General features: G+C 44.8%; 1 protein-coding gene across 1 annotated transcript in view; it reads right to left on the bottom strand.

Annotated features, from left to right (window-relative positions):
* The window catches only part of CAPN5 (calpain 5), a 78,884-nt gene extending 53,235 nt beyond the window's left edge, over positions 1 to 25,649 (bottom strand). Inside the window, exon 1 of the mRNA XM_073548625.1 lies at positions 25,515 to 25,649. The gene's annotated coding sequence lies outside the window, so the exon portion shown is untranslated. The remainder of the gene's footprint in view (positions 1 to 25,514) is intronic.
* Between the last annotated feature and the right edge of the window lie 640 nt (positions 25,650 to 26,289).

The following is a 26,289-nucleotide window of genomic DNA, read 5'->3' as shown; positions in this document are numbered from 1 at the left end:
CAGAACTGAACTTTGGCACTTGCCATGAGCGTTACCAAGCTACAAGACACAGCTGGTTGTGAAGAGGAATATTTCAGCGGCTTTGACATTATTTCTAAAATATAGCGGCCATCCCACTGGGAGGATTGTTTCCTAAACAAGGGTGGATCCCAGGAGCCAGGAACGGATAATTACTTCCCTTATTAGTAGCAGAGTATTGGAAAATTCTACAGGGGTAAAGACGTTTGATCACTTTCCTAGCAGAATGTTCTCCGGAGAGGATCATCATTAGCCAAAGGACAGAGAAATGGAATATTGCTGAAACAGCACAAACCACCGAGCGAGAAAAGAATCCGATATTTGCAGTGATCATGAGTCATTTCCCCACTCTTTGGGATCTCTCCACTCCAAAGGCAGGAAGACCAATACTACTTAGATGATTTTACTTCTGCATGGACGGCCAGCTAATCTGGAGACGGACACCGGACGCTTCTCAGAAATCATCTCTTCTGACAAAATCTCACTGATGAAATCTGATGGATTTACATGTCAAAAAAAAAAAAAAAAAAAAAGATTTTGGAGGTGAAATCAAATAAACAGCGAACATATGAAGCAAGCGGAGAATACGAGAGCAGTCCCATGGCCAATATACAACGTAGGTAGCATAGTTAAAAGAGGGGGAAAGCCACACGCCCCAACTAGCACTCCAGTGGAGGGGGGGAGGCCACACGCCCCAACTAGCACTCCAGTGGAGGGGGGGGGGGGGGGGGAGGCCACACGCCCCAACTAGCACTCCAGTGGAGGGGGGGGGGGGGAGGCCACACGCCCCAACTAGCACTCCAGTGGAGGGGGGGGAGGGGGGGGGAGGCCACACGCCCCAACTAGCACTCCAGTGGAGGGGGGGGGGGAGGCCACACGCCCCAACTAGCACTCCAGTGGAGGGGGGGGGGGGGGGAGGCCACACGCCCCAACTAGCACTCCAGTGGAGGGGGGGGGGGGGGGAAGGCCACACGCCCCAACTAGCACTCCAGTGGAGGGGGGGGGGGGAAGGCCACACGCCCCAACTAGCACTCCAGTGGAGGGGGAGGAAGGCCACACGTCCCAACTAGCACTCCAGTGGAGGGGGGGGGGGAAGGCCACACGTCCCAACTAGCACTCCAGTGGAGGGGGGGGGGGGGGAAGGCCACACGCCCCAGCTAGCACTCCAGTGGAGGGGGGGGGGGGGGAAGGCCACACGCCCCAACTAGCACTCCAGTGGAGGGGGGAGGGGAAGGCCACACGCCCCAACTAGCACTCCAGTGGAGGGGGGAGGGGAAGGCCACACGCCCCAACTAGCACTCCAGTGGAGGGGGGAGGGGAAGGCCACACGCCCCAACTAGCACTCCAGTGGAGGGGGGAGGGGAAGGCCACACGCCCCAACTAGCACTCCAGTGGAGGGGGGAGGGGAAGGCCACACGCCCCAACTAGCACTCCAGTGGAGGGGGGAGGGGAAGGCCACACGCCCCAACTAGCACTCCAGTGGAGGGGGGAGGGGAAGGCCACACGCCCCAACTAGCACTCCAGTGGAGAGGGGAGGGGAAGGCCACATGCCCCAACTAGCACTCCAGTGGAGAGGGGAGGGGGGGGGAGGCCACACGCCCAAACTAGCACTCCAGTGGAAGGGGGGGGTCCACACTCCCCAACTCGCACTCCAGTGAAGGGTGGGGGGGAGGCCACACGCCCCAGCGAGCACTCACCAGTGGAGGGGGGTGCACACCCCAGCGAGCACTCTGGGAGGGGGCATGCCCCAACAAGCACTCTAGAGAGGGTGTGAGGTCACAAGTGCCGCAGCGAGCACTCTAGTGGGATGGGACAGCACGCCGCAACGAACACTATAGCTGGGTGGCACATGCTGCAGCGAGCACTATAACGGAGGCAATTTAGTGCAGAGAAAGTTTGTCGAAGCCACAATGAGGAGAGAATTCTAGAGCAGAGGATACCTTAATGTGAGAATTCTAGTAAAATATATACAATGTGAAAATTATTCTGATAACAAATTGCTAATACAACATTCTCTTGCGCATGTATGTATCCCACGGTCACTTATCTAGTATAATCCTGGGGTTATTAGGTGAACTACCTACAAAATATGTCCAAGGGGGAGATAACTGTGGGATGTAATGATGACATTGGTTAAGGCTGAAAATGTCCAATGACACAGAATATCTGCTAGTCCGGCACGCTCTTTAATCTTGTAATGGAATATTTAATATATAATGATTTAATATAAACGGGGAGCTGACTGTGGAGGAGGAAAGTCCAACTAATGACATAACCGCAGAATATTAGGTGTGGTTCTTCTAGTTGAGACCAATCGATAACTAACAGCCAATATACATGGCAGAGCATCAGTCTCCGAACAATACGGTGCTTCCCTTAAATATTTAATATTAAATTACTGCTAAACCCACTGCATGTGGCTGAGGGCGCTAGATCATGTTGTAATAATCGGCTTGTGGTCGGGGGGGGGGGGGGGGGTGAACACCATTTTAGACCATGAGGTCAAAGAAAGCTCATTTCATTGTGCACCGACTTGTAAGAAAGTTTTTGCTTTTCTCCAGGAATGCACGCTGCCTGCGATTTACCTGTGCAAAGAAATGGATTTTGGAGCAATATTTAAATACACATCCAAACTAAGTGACAACAGCACAACGAGAAAGAACTCCGACAGTGCTGACTCTTGGGGGGTGCCCTCCGCCCGGCAGTGCCCACCCTGGGGGGGGAGGAGGGGCAGCGGTTAATACAACGAGACTGGAGAGCCGTGGCCTTTTTTTACATTATGCTTTTTCTGCATACAGCGCCACACACACAGGTGTGGCTGTGCCCAGTACTGCAGCGATGCAAGGCTAGCTACAGGATGTCCTGTGTCACAAAGAGACAATCACTGCAGACTACAAGAACCGACATCTACCTCCCAGGTCTTATACAGCAATGTCAGAACCGGGCTCCTTACATCAGACATGATAGATGATGATTATTATCAACACCTGATATGTAAGCATGCATAAGTAATGCACATCCTGGAAACATGCACAAACATAATGTGATCCATAATCCCCACTCTGGCTCCAGTTTCTTCTCTGATGATTTTGAGCACATGTCTAACACATGATCTTATGGTATGAATCACGTTAAGCTAAAACAGTAGTGGAAATCAAAGTCGTATCCAGGAAACAGCCTCAAAAGTTGCTTTCTTCCCTAGCTCACTAGACGTGATGACACTGGCTCTGTGGGGGTGGGCTTTCCCAGTGGCCGGCCCTCCGAGTAGCTGCCATGCCTGCAACATAAGTAGCACCGCCCCTGCCCATAAAATCTTACTTACCTTTGACCATATTTTTCGGAGCCCATGACAGCACCACGAGAGAAGGTATAGGAAACCAGACATAGAAGTGAGGCACCTCTCCCGCGCATCGGTTGGATTACAGAGCAGGAGAAGACCTCCTATGGTTAATGGCAGAAATATACGATACACCTAACACCCGATAATTCTACACTCATGAATACTTACAAGTAGAAGAAGTGCACACCCACACGTGAAGGGAGGGAATATAAGGGTGTCGTCAGCAGGGCTGTGGAGTCGGTAAGCCAAACCTGCGACTCCGACTCCTCAATTTCCCTTACACCGACTCCCACATATATTGCTTATATTTAAGAGAAAAATTTATCCTAGTACAATGTGAACATCAGACATTTAATCATTGTTATGATACAATAATCAAGATATTTAGATAGAACATAATATATTTACTGGAATACAACTTTAGAACACAAAAACTGTACTACATTGTAAATATGTAATACACTATGTAATATCGAATATATATATATATATATATATATATATATATATATATATATATATATCACTATGTAATAAACTATAAGTGGCAAAAAACAGTTTTCAACAAAAACAAACTAAATAACATTTGTGCAGTCTATGAATTTGTCCTAAGAAATAGAATTGCCTCCATCAGATCCTCCTTTATAGATGACCTCACATCTGACCTAATAATTTTAAGGCCAGAGAACAACCTCTCTACAGTAACTTGGGTTGGAGGCAAAGCCGTAACCACATGGGAACATTTCTAGCAATTTCCGGGTATAAAGGAATTGCCTCGTGCACAGTCAGTTTTGATGAACGGATGAATTTTTCTATTTCTTTGAGAACAAGTGAAACATTTTGCAGAAATATGGTCAATCTGCTGCTATAGGAGACAGAGTGAAATCTTTTTCCTTGCGGCAACGCTTTGCCTGCTCCATGTCATCCAAATACTTGTCAAAGTCAAACTCCTCATCTGATGAGGATGAAGATATGGCAGCAGTAGCACTGTCAGGACCCGAGTCCTCTTGCGCCTGGAAGTCCTCCTGGAGGCCACTCTTCCTAACTGCTACCTCAGTCAGAGCTTCTTTTCCTTTAGTAAGCTGTTGATCATCAAGCAATATACGATGACTTGGGTCCACATAAACAGCTGCCAGAAAAATTTCATTTTCCAATAGCTGTGTCTCTCTCCATTTCATGGAAGCAGAAATTCCATCTGTGATTAAACAGCAAAATAGCAAGTTCTTCCGCTCCCTCATGAAAATGCCAGGAGTTAAATCCTCAGCTTGTAATTTTTTAGTCACAGTAAATGGGTGATTAAGCAATTCCTTCAATTCAGCCACCTGTGTCCATTGACCTTCATTTAGGGTTACCTGAGGGTTCTCCATATCTATAAGAAACAGTTTTAGTTGATCAACAATTGCCCTTTCCCAGCACGTCTCTTCAAGATGGAATCAATTTTAGGGGTCCTGGCGACAATAACCAAATTCCTCACTTTTCCAGTCAGATTTCCAGCATGTCCCTCTTGCAGACTATTTCTTATTGCCAGCTGCAGCGTGTGCACAACACAGCGCATGTGATGAATAGGAAAGTGTTTTGAAGCAGCTTCATCAAGATCATCTATTTCTACAGTATAATTTTGCTGTCCTTCTGTAGTAATATCTGTTTGTTCCTCAGTTACATGAACAGCACTGTGGCCTTCCATCTCAAACATACTGAATCCTAAATGTTCCTCTAGCTGTTGTTCATTACTCTCATTCATCAGTGTAATTGTACTTATGTTTGAAGCATTGTCCGTTACAATAGCAAGAACCTGTTCTTTTTTGAGTTCGTAATCTTGCAGAACTTTTTCCACTAAGGCCTGGAGAAACTGGCTGCTGTGATGAGCTTTAGTATCTTTTACTGCCAGCGTGTTGGTAACAATTTTTGTTGTCACAAACATATCGAACATTGATGGCAAAATAGTTCACTCTGTGACGTGTGCAGGCATCCAGTGTAAGAAACATGAAGCGTCTTTTGAGAGTCTTTTTAAGATCTTCCTTTTGTTTAAGGGCTTCTTCAATCACTAATTTTCTAATACTTTCTCTTTCCAGAGAAACACCAAGTTTGGGGGCCATTTCTCCATTAAGAGCTGTAAAAGCTGGTCGTGCAAATAATGTTAATGGTACACCGTCCTTCACAACAAGCTGTATGAGCTGTCTTTACACATCTGCTGACATTGTTACAGTAACTTTGTCACTTACAAAATATCTTGTTAATGATGTTTGAGACGCTCTTTCCTCCTCCTTTGCCTGGCAGGAAGTGTTAGTCTGTGTGCTACCCGGCTTTCATTCTTTTTGGTACAGATACGATATGGAGACAGATATGGATAAATGGACAGAGAGCCGATTTCTAATCTGCTTTTGCTATTGAAAACATTATCTATGAGCTCAAAAACCTTTCAGGTGATGCGGTTTTTAAAAAAATCTGATCGGCTTTTGCAGCTGAAAAACGTATCCACAAAAAATGAAGCAAAAACGCTGTGTGTGAATGTAGCCTTAGATCAGGAATAGAACAGCCATTTATAGGACATTTCATAACTTTCCCAAATTCCTATGAAAAAATATTCAGCACATTCTGCATTGAACTACTGTACCCAATTTATTATATATTTTAGGAGTCGGTCCATATTATACCGACTCCACCAAAATGAGCACCGACTCCGACTCCACAGCCCTGCGTAAGCCAGTAAGACTTTATTCGGCCTCCCATGACAGCACCACAAGAGAATTATAGAGAGGTCAAAATTTTTCTTAGGGAGGGACCACAGCCTGCAGAACCCTTACACCAAATGTCAGATCGGAGGAGGCATCCATACCTAACCTATAATGTTTATAAAAGGTGGAAGACGACGACCATGTAGCTGCCTTACATATCTGATCGACTGAGACCTCCAACCTCTCCGCTCATGAGGTTGCCGTGACTTGAGTGGAATGAGCCCTCAGACCCTCTGGTGTTGTCTTGCCACTTGACGTACAGTATATGCTAATGAAATATCCTCCCTAATGCATCTAGCTAAAGTTCTTCTCGACAACCTAAGATCCTTCCTGGCCCCCTGAAAGGACACAAATAAGGAATACTTCTTCCAAGGATCCGTGACAGATAAATACCCTAACAGGCACCTCCTGACATCTAGAGTATGAAGCTTCATCTCTTTCTGGTTTCTAGGATTGGGAAGGAAGGAAAGGAGAACTATTTCCTATAATATAAGAATTTTTAGGCTGATTTGGAAAGTAAGAGGGATCTGGCTTAAGTATAACTCGGTCCTCCAGGAACGGGATATATAGAGGGAGCCTAGTAAGAGCCTGGATATCGCTCACTCTCCAGGCCGATGTTAACGCGACCAAGAGAGACACTTTAAGGGAGAGCACCTTTATAGCGGCTGACGCAATGGGTTCAAACGGGGGATCTGTCATAGCAGAGAGAACCAACTTCAGGTCCCACAACATAATTCTCTCCTTAAGAATGGACCTAAATCTACTTGATGCTTTAATAAACCTGGCGACCCAGTAATTACCCATGATATCACAACTAAACAAGGCCCCCCAGGGCTGACTGATACCTGGACCTTAAAGGTACTTGTTGACTCATGCACAGCCCTTTGTGAAGAAATTCCAGGACCTGAAGTATCGGGACCTCCTCCCCTAACTCTAAAATCTGAGATAGCTAAAAACTTCTTCCAGGTCCTGGCGTAGATTTTGACCACCTTCCTACTCTTTAGGAGAGTAGCTATCAAATTAGGGGAAAATCTGTTATCCCTCAGTAACGGCCTCTCAAATTCCACGGCGTCAGGTTAAGCCCTTCCACTTGTGGATGGTAGACCGGCCCCTGGAAGAGGAGATCCGGGAGTTCCGGTAGTACCCACGGCTCAATGACCGACATGGTCCTTACCACAAAAACCATGCCCTTCTGGGCCAAAAGGGGGCAATCACGATAATTCTTGCCCCATCTTCCCTGATCTTCCTCGCCACTAGAGGTAAAAGGGCTATTGGGGGGGAAGGGATAACCAGAGTTGAAGTCCTACCTGATTAGGAGGGCATCTACCACCAGAAGTTTTTCTCTGGGGTTAACAGAACTGCCTCACTTTTCTGTTCCTCCTGGTGGCAAAAAGGTTTATGTCTCAGTAGTTAGCACTGCAGCCTTGCAGCGCTGGGGGTCCTGAGTTCAAAGGACAATATCTGCAAGGAGTTTGAGTGGGTTTCCTCCAGGTACTCTGGTTTCCTCCCACATTCCAAAGACATACTGATAGAGAATTTAGATTGTGAGCCCCATCAGGGACAGTGCCAATAATGTCTGTAAAGCGCTGTGGAATTAATCTTGCTAATAAACGTCTGGATGACCCCACATCCGCACAATCTGGATCGAAGATGGAACTTTTCAGTGTCCATTCTCCCTGCCCGAGTACGTTGCGGCTTTTAAGTCTGCTCTGATGTATCCTTTCCTCTTATGTGCAGAGCCGTCAGTGACAGAAGATGTTCCTCTGCTACTTGAAATAACCGCTCCTCCACTTCCATTAGGGGTCTGGACCGAGTTGTCCCTTGGTGGTTGATGTAGGCTACTGGCCGCAACCTGATTGTTGGAGAGGATCCTGACATGATGACCCGGTAGAGATATAAGGAGACTTCTTACAGCTAGCTACACTGCCATCAATTCCTTCAGGTTAGAAGAACTAACTGCTGCCCCCAAAGCCCCTGGACTACAAACTCCCCCATAGCTGCCCTCCATCTTGTAGGGCTAGCGTCCGTGGTGACCACCCGAGTTATGTGATTTTCCCAAGGAACCCGCCTAGGCAGATTATCCCGGTCTGATCACCACTTCTGAGAATGTATAGAAGGAGGGGACAAGATTATAAGTCCCTGCAGGTACCCATTAAGCGGTCTGTGATTAAAAAAAAAAAAAAAAAAGTCCCACTGCAAGGTTCTTGCATGAAACGGAGCCCACTGGACCGCTGGGATGCAAGAGGTTAGTGACCTCCAACAGGGACATAGCCTTCCTAAGGGACAAAGTGGGATTGTTTGAGGCTTTCATTACTTGGTGTCGAAGGTTAACTAGTTTAACAGGCGGCAGATGACACTCCTGCATCTGAGTCCAGAATAAGCCCCAGAAACTGCTGCACCCTTAAGGGCTGTAGTCGTGATTTTTTAATGTTCAGTAGCCATTATCCCCTTTACTTGTGCTCAGCAATGATCCGCTGAACTGCCTTCAATAAGAAAATCGTCCAGGTAGGGAATAATCAAGAGATTAGTTTCATGCAGGTGAGCCATGTCCATGGCTACCACCATTGTAAAAATGCGAGGAGCCACGGCAAGACCAAAAGGAGAGAGCTCTAAATTGGAAATGCCTAATAGTGCCCTCTATGACTACCGCCACCCTTAGGAACTGCTGATGATCTACGTGAATAGGCATGCGATAGTACGCATCTTTTAGATCCAATACCGCCATAAAACAGTTTTTGAAGAGTAGCTTTATTGCTGATCCAATTGACTCCATTTTGAAGTGGCACACTTCCAAGAACCGATTTAGAGCTCTAAGATTAATAATTGTCCTCAAGGAGCCATCCTGCTTCCGAATCAAAGAGGGGAGAGTAAAACCCCTTTCTGGCCCAGGAAAATCCACCAGAACTGCCTTACATCACAGTTACAGGGCTCCCTGTTCCGAGGAAGATGACCGGGAAGGGGCTGACAAGAACCTGTCCAGTGGGATCGAAGAAAACTCATTTCAGCCCTGATAATATCAGGTTAGGAACCCAGTCACTATTAGTTATTTATGACCAGGCCGGGTGGAAGGCCGACAGCCTACCCCCTACTGGGGCCGGCAGTCATTGGGGTGGTTTCTTACGCTCTTGCGAGGAGCTCTCAAACATGAACCCCGTACCTTTTCTCTCATCCCACTTGGTTCGGTCCCTGGAAGGCTTCCGACGAGTAAACCTCCTCCTACTAAAGGGACGCCTGTAGGAGGGAGCCGACAGACTTGAGAATTTCTTTTTATCATCTCCTGCCTTCTCCAGAAGCTCATCCAGGACCTGTCCATAGAGGTAATCCCCCTCACATGCAACAGAACAAAGTCTAGACCTGGTCCGAATATACCCGGGCCAGCACTTCAGCTATAACATTCTCTGAGACGCGTTTGAGAGACCCGCTGCTTTAGCCGCCATCCTAAGTCCGTGGAGGAATCTGACAAGAAAGCCGCAACTCTTGTATCACTGGTAATGCATTTAGAATGGATTCTCTCAAGGCTCCTTCCCTTGAGTCTCTAGCTGATCTAGCCAGATCATCATTGACCTGGCCATACATGTACACGCCACTGCTGAAGTCAGGGCTCCTGCCGACATTTCCCATGCCCCCTTAAGGAAAGTGTCCATTTTATCCAGAGGGATTTATTAAGGTCCCCAGGTACTCAAAGGGCAATGAATTTGTTTTTTTACGTTTTTGCCACCGCCGCATCAAATTTTGGGGCCTTATCCCAGGTGCTTTCTACTGGGTCATCAAAAGGGTATTCTTCTCTTAAAAGCTGGGGTAAGGGAACCTTATTCAGTCTCTTCCACTCCCGCCACACTAGAGAATGGTTTTTATCCTTCAAAGAAAAGGACCTCCGTTTCCTCTGGTCTAGCCCCCCCCCCCCCCCAAACATGACATCCTGAACAAATCGCTCAGGCTTTTACTCTACTATCCCCATAATGCTTCTGACCACCTTCACCAACTTATCCACTTGGTCTATGGGGTAGCAGAAGCGGCCAGAGTCATCTTCCAAAAAAGAGGATGCTGAAGGAGATGATCTGGAAGAGTCCTCATACCCAATAAAGTCATTAGAGGAGTCTGACTCCGGGAACCTAGTCTCCCGTCTTTTCCCCTTCAGGCACTCTTCCTGGGATAGGGACATCATGGACTCCCTCATCTGCGCCCTAATAATTTCTCTTAGGCTTGTGGCTAAGTTAGACGTCTCCTCAGCTACCCTCTACCGGACACAGGACTGATACAATCTTTTTGGATAGGAGTCCGGCAAGGGAGACATGCAAAGGGCACACTCCTTATGTCTTGACTTCCCTGGGCACTTCTTTCCCTGGCAGGATCAGGAGAAAATAAGGGGAAGACTACATCACCAAATGAACTTTCACAAAGATCACTTACCAGTGTGGCAAATGAATAGGTACTGGATTACGAAGGGGGGGGCCCCATCTCCGCCAATGCTGCTGACACTTCCACTCTGGAGGAGCTCCTGTGGCAGGACCTCTCTGCAGAATCCAGACCTTCGCTTGCACGGCAACTTCCCGCATTCTCATGGATTTTTCGCCGGGCTGCATGGGGCTTCTGACTGAGCTGCTGATGTTGCTGCTATGCAGGGTGTACCTGCTTCTGCTGCTCGCATGACTCCATCCTCTTGATTAAGGATTAGGCCCAAAAGCAATGAGGACTATGCTTGTGCTTTTTTTTTTGCAAACATTGGGCATGCCTCCCCAGCCCCCCGGATATCCGGGTCAGGAGGTTCCTGGCACTATCTTGCTCCCCCCAAAGATCACCACCATTCGACCGCCCAAGCGCCCTGCTCTTCTCGCAGGCTCATGACTGCGCCTCCTGCCACTGGCGCGCAGATGGACGCAGGTGCCCCCTCCAGACAACAGCGCAAGCCCGACGGCTTCAGGTGCACGACCACGGCGCACCACGGATGCGCAATCCAGCTGCACCGGTTCGTTACAACCGGCTTACTGAGACGTGCCCCCCCAGGCCCCAAAGTGTAACCATGGCGTCCCAGGACGCGTCGCCAGGGTCCGCCGGCAGAGTCATAGGGCCCGCCCAGGACGCATCACCAGCCGGGCCCCCGCACCGCCTCGGTCGCGTCACCAAGCCCCAGGATACACCCCCAGCCGAACGCTCAAGGCGGGGCGCCATGCCGGAGACCATGCTGCTACTCCAGTGGTATACGTACCTGTCTTCTGGCGCTGACCTTCTGGAGCTGGTAATCCTCCCGCAACACCGCTCCACCTGCTCCGCTCACTGTTGTGCGGTTCACCCTGGACCCACCGTGGCGCTTCCAGGGACCCCTCGCCGGCCGAGGCAGGGAACTCCCACTGCCTGAACCGGCCGGCCATGGGAATCCTCTTGAATCTTCATACTGATAAGGTTCCCCGTCAGGGACAGGAAACCAACTGATGCGTGGGAGAGGTGCCACCCTTTTACGTCTGTAAGTTTCCTGTCCCTGAAGGGCGGATCTTCTCTCTCATTAGGAGGTCATGGGAGACCGAATAAATAATTATAATTTGTGGCTACTCAACGGCATTTTTCTTCATGACTTAAATTTGTCAAATTTTTAATGATCCAAATAGGATATTAAAAAAACACAAAAAAACAACTACTATTACAGATATTCACCGATCTTCCACCACTACCATTCCGATTCTGCCCAGTCTACCTCCAGTGGTCCCTTTCAGCTATTACACCGACATCCTAATGACTAGCTATAACTAGAGTTGGGCGAAACAGGTCGGTCAGATTCAAAAGTCGCCGACTTTCGCCAAAGTCGGGTTTCATGAAACGAAACCCGACCACAGTGTGAAATTGGCCATGCGGTCGGCGACCCAAGCGTCAAAGTCGGGTTTCGCCGAATGCTTGCAACGTGACTTTTTTCAGCCAATGAGAGGAGCGTAGCTGGAGTGGAAGAGGGAAAGGGGAAAGGAGAAAGATTTTCCGCCTCTGGGATTAAAATTCATGCCAGGTGTGTTTACAGTCCTCCACTCACTGCCGACTTTTCTCCCCATTGACTTGCATTGGGTTTCGTGTTTCACGACTTTTCCCTATAGTCGTCAGATTTCGTTCAACTCAACTTTTGAGAAAGTCGGGTTTCATGAAACCCGACTCGACCCTAAAAAAGGCAAAGTCGCTCATTTCTAGCTATAACCAATTACTGGCTAAAGCCGGTCGCTGATGTGGCCTATGATTGGCTGAGAGTTATTTCCTGTGTGTGTAGAGGGGGGCCAGAATATCGTGACCAGCAGAAGATTGGGGAAGTGTTGAAATGGGAAAGAGCAGGATCAGATGGATTATAATTAAAAAAAAAAAAAAAAAAAAAAAGTCAAATTTCTTTTAAGAACAGCGCCACATTTGTGCACAGGTTGTGTAAGGTATTGCATCTCAGCAGCTTGCACTTCAATAGGGCTGGGCTGCGATTCAGAAAACACTGAACATGGACAGCAGTGATGCTGCTTGGAGAAGAAAGCAGACACGTTTTTTTCCCCCGATTCTGGACAATCCCTTTAACTTTTCTAGGACATGCAATGCATACAGATTAGTTCGCATCCTCAGCTCTGCTGCATTCTCACAGGAAACAAACAGAAACCTTCCACATTAATCGCTTCCAGCCTGCGGGCACCGATCCGTCCTCAGATTGATCAATGCCGACCTCTAAGTAGCTAATGTACTGTAAGTGTGCACATTAATTTACAGCTAAAAACCTCAAGTCGCAAGCTACACCCATCCGAAACCTCATTAACTATTGATGAGCCAGAGCACTGATTCTAAGGCATTAGCAGGACATGGCCAATCGTGAAGGTGTCCTCGTCTGCACCGTGCAGAGGCCGTGCGCTCCCTGCAGTCAGTGCACACTATGGTTTCTACAATGTACCAGTTTGTGACGAATTTACATATCACCATTCTGTACATAGACAAGAGAAATAAGGGACCACATCTAACCACGACCATACAAAACGGGGAACAAGGGACACTAGTGGGGGAGCGCACCACCGACCACCACCAAGCAATAGTGATCCTATATATTTGGGTTGGAGCGGACCTATAAAGCCAAAAGGTTCTTTGGTATCAATTGTTTTGCAAGGTCTTTATGGAAAGATCCTTCACTGTGCAAAGCACAGATGTTAAGCCTCGGGATGAATATTTCTATTCTAATAGAGGTTTAGAAAAAAAAAAAAGTGAAAAATTACAAATTAAGGAGCATTTAGTCATTTTTCCTGTCTAGGCTTACAGGATGGCACCTTTTGCATGCTTGATCATGATTTTGGTGGGTCTTTAACATTCCGACCATGTAACAAACAGTTGCGCTTTCAGTTCAAATTTTTCATAAGTCTGTCTTCAGCATTTGCACAAGCCAATATTTTGGGGGGGGGGGGGGGGGGGGGAGAGAAATAATGAACCCACCAGAAATAAGAAAAATAACTTGGTGCGAAGTATGAAAAACTAGACAAAAACGGAGCCAGGAAAGTGGCGCAAACGAGAAGAATCATCACCCAGTAAATAGGATGCAATAACATTATGATCAAAGGCGGTCTGTCTGATGGGAACCCAAACAATCGCGACAACGGGGCACTTCAGATCCTAGTCTGAGTGGAGAAGAGGTGAAGCATGTGCCCCTCCGCTGCGTTCATTCTCTATGGAAAAAGCAGAGTGTGGCGATCAAGCAGTGCACTTCACATTTTTTGGTACGAACTCTTTAATCGTGCAATCAATCCCCAGCAAAATTCAAGTTACAAAATGGATTTATTTCAGATTTTCTACTTTGTGAAGAGTGACCATACGTTCCGGGTCTTGCTTTGTAAAACTTGCAGCAACAAACTATCTTTTGTGGAAAATTTCTGTGCAGAAATTGAGAAGCGACAAATGCTTTAACATAATGTAGCAGGATCATTCCAAACATCTGTGACAAATCCCCACAGCCCCTTGAGGAAGTCCATGCGAAACGCGCGTCGGGGCTTCACTGGACATAGCAACAGGCGCTAGTATGACTAAGCTGGCCTTATTCTGATCACTCCAATTTTGAACTTAATTCTGTGCTATACCCTGAGCTTTACATGCATTTTACAGCAGTCACTAAGCAATTGATGTTACTTTTTCTTGGCATTAGCTCATGTTAGGCTCATACACATGGGTTGGATGCCTTTATATAACCTCATTATCTGGCACAAGTGTTGCAGTTTGCATGCACCAAGCACTTTAGGTGAACCTCAATCATGATGTTGTAGTGATCTCTTTGCCCAGTTCTTCCCTACCCTGATATACACATGTTGTATTGATGTCCTTCATGCCTGAGCCTGTATCTGTGCTTTTATATATTTTTTTAAATAAATTTGTCCTATGTATTATGCCTTATTAAATACATTTTTAATTAGAATTCTCATGGACACTGACTCCAGTTCTTTGTAGGATTAATAGTATTTGGTGTGTCCTTCCATATGATCAGTTATCAGTGGACTCCGATTCCATCTGTGACAAATCTGTTGCAAAACCTTTAGGATTTTGCTACAGATAAGCGTCGAAAAACTCTGCAGCAAATCTGCTATGTACAGTGAATATATACACATGGACTTGCATTTACTAGGGACTCTTCTTATTCGTGGAGGGCTGGGATTGCACTTATATTTTTGCATTGTCTTGCACAGTCTTATGTTCCGAGCACAAGCGCCGTTACTTCAACATACATAGAGACGTAGAAGAGGAAGCTGCTCCGACCGCGTCGTGACCATAATGAGACTATTCCTGATCCTGACAGCCGGGGGCTAGAACATTGTGTAACAAGGTCCTGACCTACTTTTTCCATTTACTGCCCCCATTTTTGAACTCAAGACCCCCTGTACAGTTCCTGGGGGGGGGTAAGACCTTTTAAAACAATCAAGAGATTTATAACTTTGCCTCGAGAAACATAGTAAGAGTTTACATTTGGGAGACCTATTCTGCCTACTAGATTGCAAAATTTCTGACATCAAGAAGATGCAAGAGGGACAACGTCATGTGGCACGACAAGGACAGGGTGGGCTGTATAAGCAGCAGGGCTGTGGAGTCGGAGTCGTGGAGTTGGAGTCGGTGCTCATTTTGGTGGAGTTGGAGTCGGTATAAAATGGACCGACTCCTAAAATATATAATAAATTGGGTACAGTAATTCAATGCAGGATGTGCTGAATATTTTTTTATAGGAGTTTGGGAAAGTTATGAAATGTCCTATAAATGACTGTTCTATTCATGATCTAAGGCTACATTCATACACAGCGTTTTTCCAGTGTTTTTTGAGGATACGTTTTTCAGCTGCAAAAGCTGATCATCTTTTTAAAAAACTGCATCACCTGAAAGGTTTTTGAGCTCATAGATAATGTTTTCAATAGCAAAAGCAGATTAGAAATCTGCTCTATCTATATATCCATTTATCCATATCTGTCTATCCATATCGTATCTGTACCAAAAAGAATGAAAACCGGGTAGTACACCAATATATATTCTGTTCTATCTAAATATCTTGATTATTGGATCATAAAATGATTAAATGTCTGAGGTTCACATTGTACTACAATAAATTTTTCACTTAAATATAAGCAATATGTGTGGGAGTCGGAGTCGTGGAGTCGGAGTCGGTGTAAGGGAAATTGAGGAGTCGGAGTCGGAGTCGGAGTCGCAGGTTTGGCTTACCGACTCCACAGCCCTGATAAGCAGGGCCACCAAAAACACAATGAGGGCTCTGTAATAACCCCCCACCCCGGTGCCAGTCTGCTGAGCCCCATTCCTGGACGGATAGCTTTGCCAAGTGAAGACTTGTACAACATTGAGCATAATGTATTCAATCCCTTTTTCATTTCCATATTAGTACAACCACAATTCCAAAAAAAAAAAAAAAAAAAAAAGTTGGGCGCTGTGTAAAATATAAAACCAAAAAAGAATGCAAAGATTTGAAAATCTCTTATTACCATATTGTATTCACAGCAGAACAGAGACTACAGAACAGAAGTTGAATGTTGGACTTTTTTTTTTTTTTATTTCATTAAAAAAAAAGTAACTTATGAAATTTATGGCAGCGACACATCTCAAAAAAGTTGTGACAGGGTTAAGAAAGGCTCGAAAAAGTAAGTAATACTAATAAAAACAGCTGGAAGGTCAATATCCAAGTGTGTTAGAGAGGCAGAGTCTCCCAGAAGTAAAGAAGGTCAGAGGTCACCAATCTGTGAACAACTGCATCTAAAAATTGTGGGACAGTTTCATAAAAATGTTACTGGATGCAAAATAGCAAAGACTTTGATGATCCCACCTTCTACAGGACATAATATCAAAAAGATTCAGAAATTCTGGAGAACTCCATGTTCACAAGGGACAAAGCAGACGGTCAATATTGGAGGCTCCTGATCTCTGGGTCCTCAGACGGCTCTGCATTAATAATGGGCTGATTCAGTCGTGGCTATCATGGTATAGGCTCAAGAATGTTTCCAGAAATCATTGACTGAACACGGTTCTCTGTGCAATTCAAAAACATGCAAAAAAAAAAAGGAGCCAAATATCATCAATCCAGAAATGCGCCGTCTTCTAGGGGTCAAAGCTCATTCATAAGGGACAGAGGCATCCAGTTCGTCATCGAGGAGAGGGGCCGTTCAGCACATTATCTCTGGTGTAAGGGGGCATCAGTGCACACAAAAGCCGCCATCAATGTGGAGCGTCATATAGAGGTAGTTAGAACATCTGCTCCATCCAGGCAACGTCTACAGTTAGGTCCATATATATTTGGACAGAGAACATTTTTCTAATTTTGGTTCTAGACATTACCACATTGAATTTTAAACAAAACAATTCAGATGCAGTTGAAGTTCAGACTTTCAGCTTTCATTTGAGGGTATCCACATTAAAATTTGATGAAGGGTTTAGGAGTTTCAGCTCCTTAACATGTGCCACCCTGTTTTTAAAGACAGCAATTCCAAAAAAAGAAATGTCACTTATTAACAAAAAAAAAAAAGAAAAAAAAAAAAAAAAGAATATGAACTGGAGCTTATCTACTTAATAGTAAAGGAATGGGTGATGTGAATATTGTAAGGACAAGTCTGGATTGAATCTACATACACAACAGAGAAACTTTATTGTTAGACAGCCTTGTCTTCTACTCCAATCACATCCAAAGCAGCATCAAGGCTGAATTCACACGTGGTGTGAACGTAGTGTTCAGTCTATTCCACACAAAGGCATCGAAAAAACAAACAAACACTTTTTAGGGACAACAAGTAGGTTTATAAAAGAGAAATATATCAGGAAATCCTCCCGATAATCAGTGTGAGTAGATCCAGGACTGACATCTCATACAGCTGGAGCGCAGTTTTTGAATACTTGTCTTCAGAGAAGTCATCCTACAAGTCACTAAAAGTCAATCCATCTACAAGGTGCCTGAACATTAGAGTTTGGCTGCAGAACAGAACTGAAAACAGACCTCCCGGCATGGGAATTAAAGCGACTTTACACAGAGGGAGGAGCGTTACAATGTTCTTATACAGGCAGAACACCCCAACAATGTGCGGATTAGTAATACAAAGCAGATGGGACCGGCCCAGGACTGAGTACACAGCACACACTGCAATCCTTGGAGTCAATGTTTGCACTGAGGGCAGAGTCTCTGCATAAAAGAAAAAGAATAATCCTGAGTATAGTAAAGAAAAAGATAAAGCTGCAGTCTATCCTTCCCAGGCATGTGCACAGCTTATACCAGGGGGGAATGGATCCAGATGTATGACAATAGTGACCACCCACAGAAACAAAGTAGCACAAACCCCTCCTGCCCTGATTATGTGTTATATTTTACCTGCACTGATACACTATCACTCTGAAGTTCAGGGTTGTGAGCTGTATTACATTGTATCACTCAAGTTCAGGGTTGTGAGCTGTATTACATTGTATCACTCTGAAGTTCAGGGCTGTGAGCTGTATTACATTGTATCACTCTGAAGTTCAGGGCTGTGAGCTGTATTACTTTGTATCACTGAAGTTCAGGGTTGTGAGTTGTATTACATTGTATCACTCTGAAGTTCAGGGTTGTGAGCTGTATTACTTTGTATCACTGAAGTTCAGGGTTGTGAGCTGTATTACATTGTATCACTCTGAAGTTCAGGGCTGTGAGCTGTATTACTTTGTATCACTGAAGTTCAGGGTTGTGAGCTGTATTACATTGTATCACTCCGAAGTTTAGGGTTGTGAGCTGTATTACTTTGTATCACTGAAGTTCAGGGTTGTGAGTTGTATTAAGGCCCCGTCACACTAAGCGACTTACCAGCGATCCCGACACCGATATCAAGGTGTCAGGATCGCTGGTAAGTCGCTATGTGATCGCTGGTGAGCTGTCACACAGACAGCTTCACCAGCGATCAGCACAGCGATGCCGAGCGTGCGGCATCGCTGGCCATCGCTGTAAAAAATAAAAAATAAAGTTATTCTCACCTTCCGACTTCTTGTTCAGTCATCCGGCCTCTCTCCACGCTCCGGTCCCAGTGATCCTTTGCATGAATGACCGCGAGACTTTGTTATCCCTTGAGACCGTGACATCTCGCGGTCATTCATGCAAAGGATCACTGGGGCCGGAGCGTGGAGAGAGGCCGGATGACTGAACAGGACGTCGGAAGGTGAGAATAACTATATTTATTTTTTTTTTATTATTTTTTACAGCTGATCGCTGGTCTCCCACCTGTCACACACAGCGATGCGTGCTGGCCAGCGGGAGACCAGCGACCAAAGAAATGTCCAGAGGTTTCTTCCAGCGATACCGGCAGGGGGGCCGCTCGCTGATCGCTGTCACACACAGCAATCTCGCTGGTGAGATCGCTGTTAGGTCACAAAACTTGAGACTCAGCAGCGATCTCGCTACCGAGATCGCTTAGTGAGACGGGGCCTTTACATTGTATCACTCTGAAGTTCAGGGTTGTGAGCTGTATTACTTTGTATCACTCTGAAGTTCAGGGTTGTGAGCTGTATTACATTGTATCACTCTGAAGTTCAGGGTTGTGAGCTGTATTACATTGTATCACTCTGAAGTTCAGGGTTGTGAGCTGTATTACTTTGTATCACTCTGAAGTTCAGGGTTGTGAGCTGTATTACTTTGTATCACTCTGAAGTTCAGGGTTGTGAACTGTATTACATTGTATCACTCTGAAGTTCAGGGTTGTGAGCTGTATTACTTTGTATCACTCTGAAGTTCAGGGTTGTGAGCTGTATTACTTTGTATCACTCTGTATCACTCTGAAGTTCAGGGTTGTGAGCTGTATTACTTTGTATCACTCTGAAGTTCAGGGTTGTGAGCTGTATTACTTTGTATCACTCTGAAGTTCAGGGTTGTGAGCTGTATTACATTGTATCACTCTGAAGTTCAGGGTTGTGAGCTGTATTACATTGTATCACTCTGAAGTTCAGGGTTGTGAGCTGTATTACTTTGTATCACTCTGAAGTTCAGGGTTGTGAGCTGTATTACTTTGTATCACTCTGTATCACTCTGAAGTTCAGGGTTATGAGCTGTATTACATTGTATCACTGAAGTTCAGGGTTGTGAGCTGTATTACATTGTATCACTCTGAAGTTCAGTGTTGTGAGCTGTATTACTTTGTATCACTCTGAAGTTCAGGGTTGTGAGCTGTATTACTTTGTATCACTCTGAAGTTCAGGGTTGTGAGCTGTATTACTTTGTATCACTCTGTATCACTCTGAAGTTCAGGGTTGTGAGCTGTATTACTTTGTATCACTCTGAAGTTCAGGGTTGTGAGCTGTATTACATTGTATCACTCTGAAGTTCAGGGTTGTGAACTGTATTACATTGTATCACTCTGAAGTTCAGGGTTATGAGCTGTATTACATTGTATCACTGAAGTTCAGGGTTGTGAGCTGTATTACATTGTATCACTCTGAAGTTCAGGGTTGTGAGCTGTATTACTTTGTATCACTCTGAAGTTCAGGGTTATGAGCTGTATTACATTGTATCACTGAAGTTCAGGGTTGTGAGCTGTATTACATTGTATCACTCTGAAGTTCAGGGTTGTGAGCTGTATTACTTTGTATCACTCTGAAGTTCAGGGTTGTGAGCTGTATTACTTTGTATCACTCTGTATCACTCTGAAGTTCAGGGTTGTGAGCTGTATTACTTTGTATCACTCTGAAGTTCAGGGTTGTGAGCTGTATTACATTGTATCACTCTGAAGTTCAGGGTTGTGAACTGTATTACATTGTATCACTCTGAAGTTCAGGGTTGTGAGCTGTATTACTTTGTATCACTCTGAAGTTCAGGGTTGTGAGCTGTATTACTTTGTATCACTCTGTATCACTCTGAAGTTCAGGGTTGTGAGCTGTATTACTTTGTATCACTCTGAAGTTCAGGGTTGTGAGCTGTATTACTTTGTATCACTCTGAAGTTCAGGGTTGTGAGCTGTATTACATTGTATCACTGAAGTTCAGGGTTGTGAGCTGTATTACATTGTATCACTCTGAAGTTCAGGGTTGTGAGCTGTATTACTTTGTATCACTCTGAAGTTCAGGGTTGTGAGCTGTATTACTTTGTATCACTCTGTATCACTCTGAAGTTCAGGGTTATGAGCTGTATTACATTGTATCACTGAAGTTCAGGGTTGTGAGCTGTATTACATTGTATCAATCTGAAGTTCAGGGTTGTGAGCTGTATTACTTTGTATCACTCTGAAGTTCAGGGTTGTGAGCTGTATTACTTTGTATCACTCTGAAGTTCAGGGTTGTGAGCTGTATTACTTTGTATCACTCTGAAGTTCAGGGTTGTGAGCTGTATTACATTGTATCACTCTGAAGTTCAGGGTTGTGAGCTGTATTACATTGTATCACTCTGAAGTTCAGGGTTGTGAGCTGTATTACTTTGTATCACTCTGAAGTTCAGGGTTGTGAGCTGTATTACTTTGTATCACTCTGTATCACTCTGAAGTTCAGGGTTATGAGCTGTATTACATTGTATCACTGAAGTTCAGGGTTGTGAGCTGTATTACATTGTATCACTCTGAAGTTCAGGGTTGTGAGCTGTATTACTTTGTATCACTCTGAAGTTCAGGGTTGTGAGCTGTATTACTTTGTATCACTCTGTATCACTCTGAAGTTCAGGGTTGTGAGCTGTATTACTTTGTATCACTCTGAAGTTCAGGGTTGTGAACTGTATTACATTGTATCACTCTGAAGTTCAGGGTTGTGAACTGTATTACATTGTATCACTCTGAAGTTCAGGGTTATGAGCTGTATTACATTGTATCACTGAAGTTCAGGGTTGTGAGCTGTATTACATTGTATCACTCTGAAGTTCAGGGTTGTGAGCTGTATTACTTTGTATCACTCTGAAGTTCAGGGTTGTGAGCTGTATTACTTTGTATCACTCTGTATCACTCTGAAGTTCAGGGTTGTGAGCTGTATTACTTTGTATCACTCTGAAGTTCAGGGTTGTGAGCTGTATTACTTTGTATCACTCTGAAGTTCAGGGTTGTGAGCTGTATTACATTGTATCACTCTGAAGTTCAGGGTTGTGAGCTGTATTACTTTGTATCACTCTGTATCACTCTGAAGTTCAGGGTTGTGAGCTGTATTACTTTGTATCACTCTGAAGTTCAGGGTTGTGAGCTGTATTACATTGTATCACTCTGAAGTTCAGGGTTGTGAGCTGTATTACATTGTATCACTCTGAAGTTCAGGGTTGTGAACTGTATTACTTTGTATCACTCTGAAGTTCAGGGTTGTGAGCTGTATTACTTTGTATCACTCTGAAGTTCAGGGTTGTGAGCTGTATTACTTTGTATCACTCTGAAGTTCAGGGTTGTGAGCTGTATTACATTGTATCACTCTGAAGTTCAGGGTTGTGAACTGTATTACTTTGTATCACTCTGAAGTTCAGGGTTGTGAACTGTATTACTTTGTATCACTCTGAAGTTCAGGGTTGTGAGCTGTATTACTTTGTATCACTCTGAAGTTCAGGGTTGTGAGCTGTATTACTTTGTATCACTCTGTATCACTCTGAAGTTCAGGGTTGTGAGCTCTATTACTTTGTATCACTCTGAAGTTCAGGGTTGTGAGCTGTATTACATTGTATCACTCTGAAGTTCAGGGTTGTGAACTGTATTACTTTGTATCACTCTGAAGTTCAGGGTTGTGAACTGTATTACTTTGTATCACTCTGAAGTTCAGGGTTGTGAGCTGTATTACATTGTATCACTCTGAAGTTCAGGGTTGTGAGCTGTATTACTTTGTATCACTCTGTATCACTCTGAAGTTCAGGGTTGTGAGCTGTATTACTTTGTATCACTCTGAAGTTCAGGGTTGTGAGCTGTATTACATTGTATCACTCTGAAGTTCAGGGTTGTGAACTGTATTACTTTGTATCACTCTGAAGTTCAGGGTTGTGAACTGTATTACTTTGTATCACTCTGAAGTTCAGGGTTGTGAGCTGTATTACTTTGTATCACTCTGAAGTTCAGGGTTGTGAGCTGTATGTCTGTCTGTACAGGTCGTTCGCTGTGCGCAGAATGCTCCAATTCACCGACAGCAAACAGAGGTATGGAAGATGGGAAGAAAGTAAAACAAAGTTGCAGAATGTTCGTTTCCTAGTGTTTTATAGATTTGCATCTTTGTATTTTGTACCAGTCAATATGGCCAACACTATAGAAACAACAGGTGGTTTCACTTCTGAATGGCAAATTTAAAGGCGGACGTAGCACCTTAACACTGAGCATGTTTGTTATTCAGGAGTCTGGAAAAGCTGGGTGCCGACCTGTAATAAAGCCGGCTTATTGGTTGTACATTAGGAAGTTCTATTGGTTTGCAAGACTGTCTGTCACTCCGTATCGGCGAGTATCAGGATGACATATTACACAGATGTCATTGTCGATTACTATGAGGAAATGCAGTGTCACGTAGAGGCTGCTGCGACGTAATAAGCACGCGCTATAATACACCACATTACAAGATCGTCCCCCAATGCACAGACATCTCCTCCGTCCGGGGTCTGTGGCTTTTCATTTCCTTGAAGTGACAGCTCCACTTCACTAAACGAGACAGGACGGCGAGATAGAATGGAAAAAACAAAATACTGAACGTGCCTGCATTACCATGGACAGGACATCACATCCATTAAGTGAAAGCTCAGCAGCAAATGACCCGAACTAACAGCACCGCAGATCCTTGTAGATTACAAATGTGAAAGTCGCTTGTCAATGCGCCACTCCTAGGCGGAGATATGACGACATGAAGTTATAGGCCAGAAGCCTGAGGCTGCACTACTGAGAAAGACTCATCCTAGACCCCCTTCAGATTTCTGTGAGGTCACGGAAATCACGTACAAGTAAAAAAAAAATTAAAAAACTAAAAAAAAAAAATCACTAATATATCGATAATCACACATCGGTCATTATTCCAACGAGGCGGAAAGTAGATACTGCAGTAGTGCAGCCTCGAGCTTTGGGCCTGTAACTTCAAATAATTGTATCTCAGCCTAGAAAGAAGATATTAAACAGCGGTTTTCACCTTTTTAGTGTACACAAGGGGGCTTTTCCTCTGGTTGATGGATATTATGTTCTCTTAATATAGATATATGGCTCATTTTTTAAAGAAAATGACAAGTGTAAACTCCAAATATGGGACGACACTCGGCCAATCAGCTAAACATACTCCTTTGTTTTCAGTAAAATGCAATTTTTCGGATTATTGAAATCATATGCACACTTTGCATGAAACGAACCACCAGGGGGCGACCCAAAAAGTGGCCACACTTTACTACAGTGAGCAATCCAGATAGGGGATCAGCGAGCGGCTGCTTAAGGGTTAATCTATAAAGTTAGTGTCTGTGCTATAATACACAGATAAAGTACCTAGAACTCTGGCTATTATAACCAGGGTAGATTTCGCTCCATCACCAGCTGAAACAAAAAGTGATTAACTTAAAAAAAAAAAGGGTTAATTGATTCAAGAGATGCTGGTTTTCTATAACTGTACTGTAATAACTATATAATATACAGCGGGGGGGGGGGGGCGAGCACTGTAATACACAGCTGTTGCTCCTATCTGTAATACCCCAGCTGCTGTGATCATTATACAGGACCTGGACTTTTTTTTTTTTTTTAAGGACCAAATCCATGCAGTATATTAGTTTCTATACACAAACTGTAATAACTATATAATGGACAGCCAGCTCCAAATATTGTAATATGCAGAGCCTCGTACACAGAGCTGCTCCCCTGCCTGGGTGACTGGAGTACTGGGTCAGTACAGAGGATCCCTGGCTCTTTAATGGTTAACCCACACTAAAATACTGAACTGTAATAACTATATAACAGGCCGGCGCTGGATTTTATAATGAGAGGTAATGTAATATAATGATCTGACCCCAGCGCAGACCTCATTATACTGGGCTTTGCCTCCGCAAGTCAATCCCTTTATATAGGTGAACTGTAATAACCATATAATGGACTGCTCTGGGGTCTTCTAATAAGGGAAGCCCCTAATCTTACTATGGGGAGGGGTGGTCTGAAAGTTAGTGTAGCATAACAGCTTAATAACAGACACAAAAAAAAAAACAAAAAACCAGCCCATCACTATCCATCACCCCAGATCAATCCATAAAGTAAATCCCAGTCTCATCGCCTGGTCCGTAATAACATTATAATAAACACAGAGCTCGGGCATATTATAACAGAGGTGAGGAGGAGGCAAGCCCTTCCCAGCATGTCTCAAGTCCAGCGATCACCCTGCAGGGCTCCACAGACCTATAAGGGTAAATTCAGCGTCCACCCATTGCCTGGTCTGTAATAACATTATAATAGACAATGAGCCGAAGGGGGGGGGGGGACAATAGTACAGTCCCCATTACCCCTTTAAAAGGGTTAATCCATAAAGTGAATGCCTGTGCTGTACTAACTGTATAATAGACACACCAAGCCCGTATTACACTAGAGGGAGTGTAATAACTATTACTGGACACACAGGAGTGAAATTAAGCCTGGTCTGTAATAACATTATAATAGACACTGAGCACTGGGGAAGTATGGGGAGGGGGGTGTAGCCATTATGCAGGACCACCCTGGCTTCCCAAAAATGGACTCTGACTCTCAAATAAAGGGGTTAATCCAAGAAGTGTAATAACATTATAATTGACGCCAAGAGGTGCTGGGGGTCCTAATAAAGTGGAACTGACCCCAGCACTGACCACTCTGCATACGGTGGGCTCTGGACACAGAAGAGTTAATAGTCTGGTGTGTAATAACGATAGGACAGGCTCTGGGGCAGCAGAGTGGCGGCAGCACCCCCATATCTGCCGCGCCACAGGTCCACCTGGAAGGGGTTAACAGCGCCTGGTGTGTAATAAGTGTATAATGGAGCAGGAGCCGTGCACCCCGCGGTCTGTGCCGCCGCTCCAGCCTCACCTGTCCCGGGGGGGATGAGGCGCAGCTGCCGGGTCCCTGCTCTCCGGGAGACGCCAATCACAGCAGCGACTGCAGCGCCGGAGAGCAACTCTACTAGGGGGGCGGGGCTTCATGAGGGCAGGGAGTGGACGGAGGGCGTGCCCACCGCAAAGCACCACGGGGAATGTAGTTTATTTTTTTTTTAACATAGCGGTCGCCATGTCTGTGGTGAAAGCGAGATACATCTCTGACAGGAAAATATGCGACTGATCATTAAAGGACAATTTTTGTGAAATGAATATGTAATAATGCAATCTAAACGTGGATTTTAAATAAAAAATAAGTAGAATATTATTGCACATGTAACTTTTAAATTAGACCTTTTTTTTTGTGGGGGGGGGGGGGGGTGCACGTTATTTCCCTAAAATAAAAACATTTTTTCTTTCCTTCTTCCACCTGAGCGACAGGAGGGATTACATAGTGACTTTGTTGCGTATAGTAGGCCGTCATCGTGGTCTTTGCCGACCGTACGCGAAAAGACACGTTCTTCAAAATGGCGCACACGGTCCATGAATAAAAAAAAAGAAGGATAGGCTAAATGTGTGGGGAAAAAAAAAGTGAGCACGAGCTGATATAATCGTTTTGAAAAGGGGGCTGGAGCCCATTCGTACCAAAATTTTGTGACATTTTCTCACGTTGCAATTGAGAAACAAAATCTAGAAACTGCAAAAATAAAAAAAATAAAAATATAAAAAAGGGCGAGCATAATAACGAATCTGGATTATCGAGCATTTTT

This window comes from Dendrobates tinctorius, unplaced genomic scaffold, assembly GCF_039654945.1.
Source record: "Dendrobates tinctorius isolate UK_male_01 unplaced genomic scaffold, ASM3965494v1 ptg000157l, whole genome shotgun sequence".
NCBI classification, from domain to species: domain Eukaryota; kingdom Metazoa; phylum Chordata; class Amphibia; order Anura; family Dendrobatidae; genus Dendrobates; species Dendrobates tinctorius.
The sequence above is the reverse complement of the archived record's forward strand: the minus strand, read 5'-3'. Positions and strand labels throughout refer to the sequence as shown.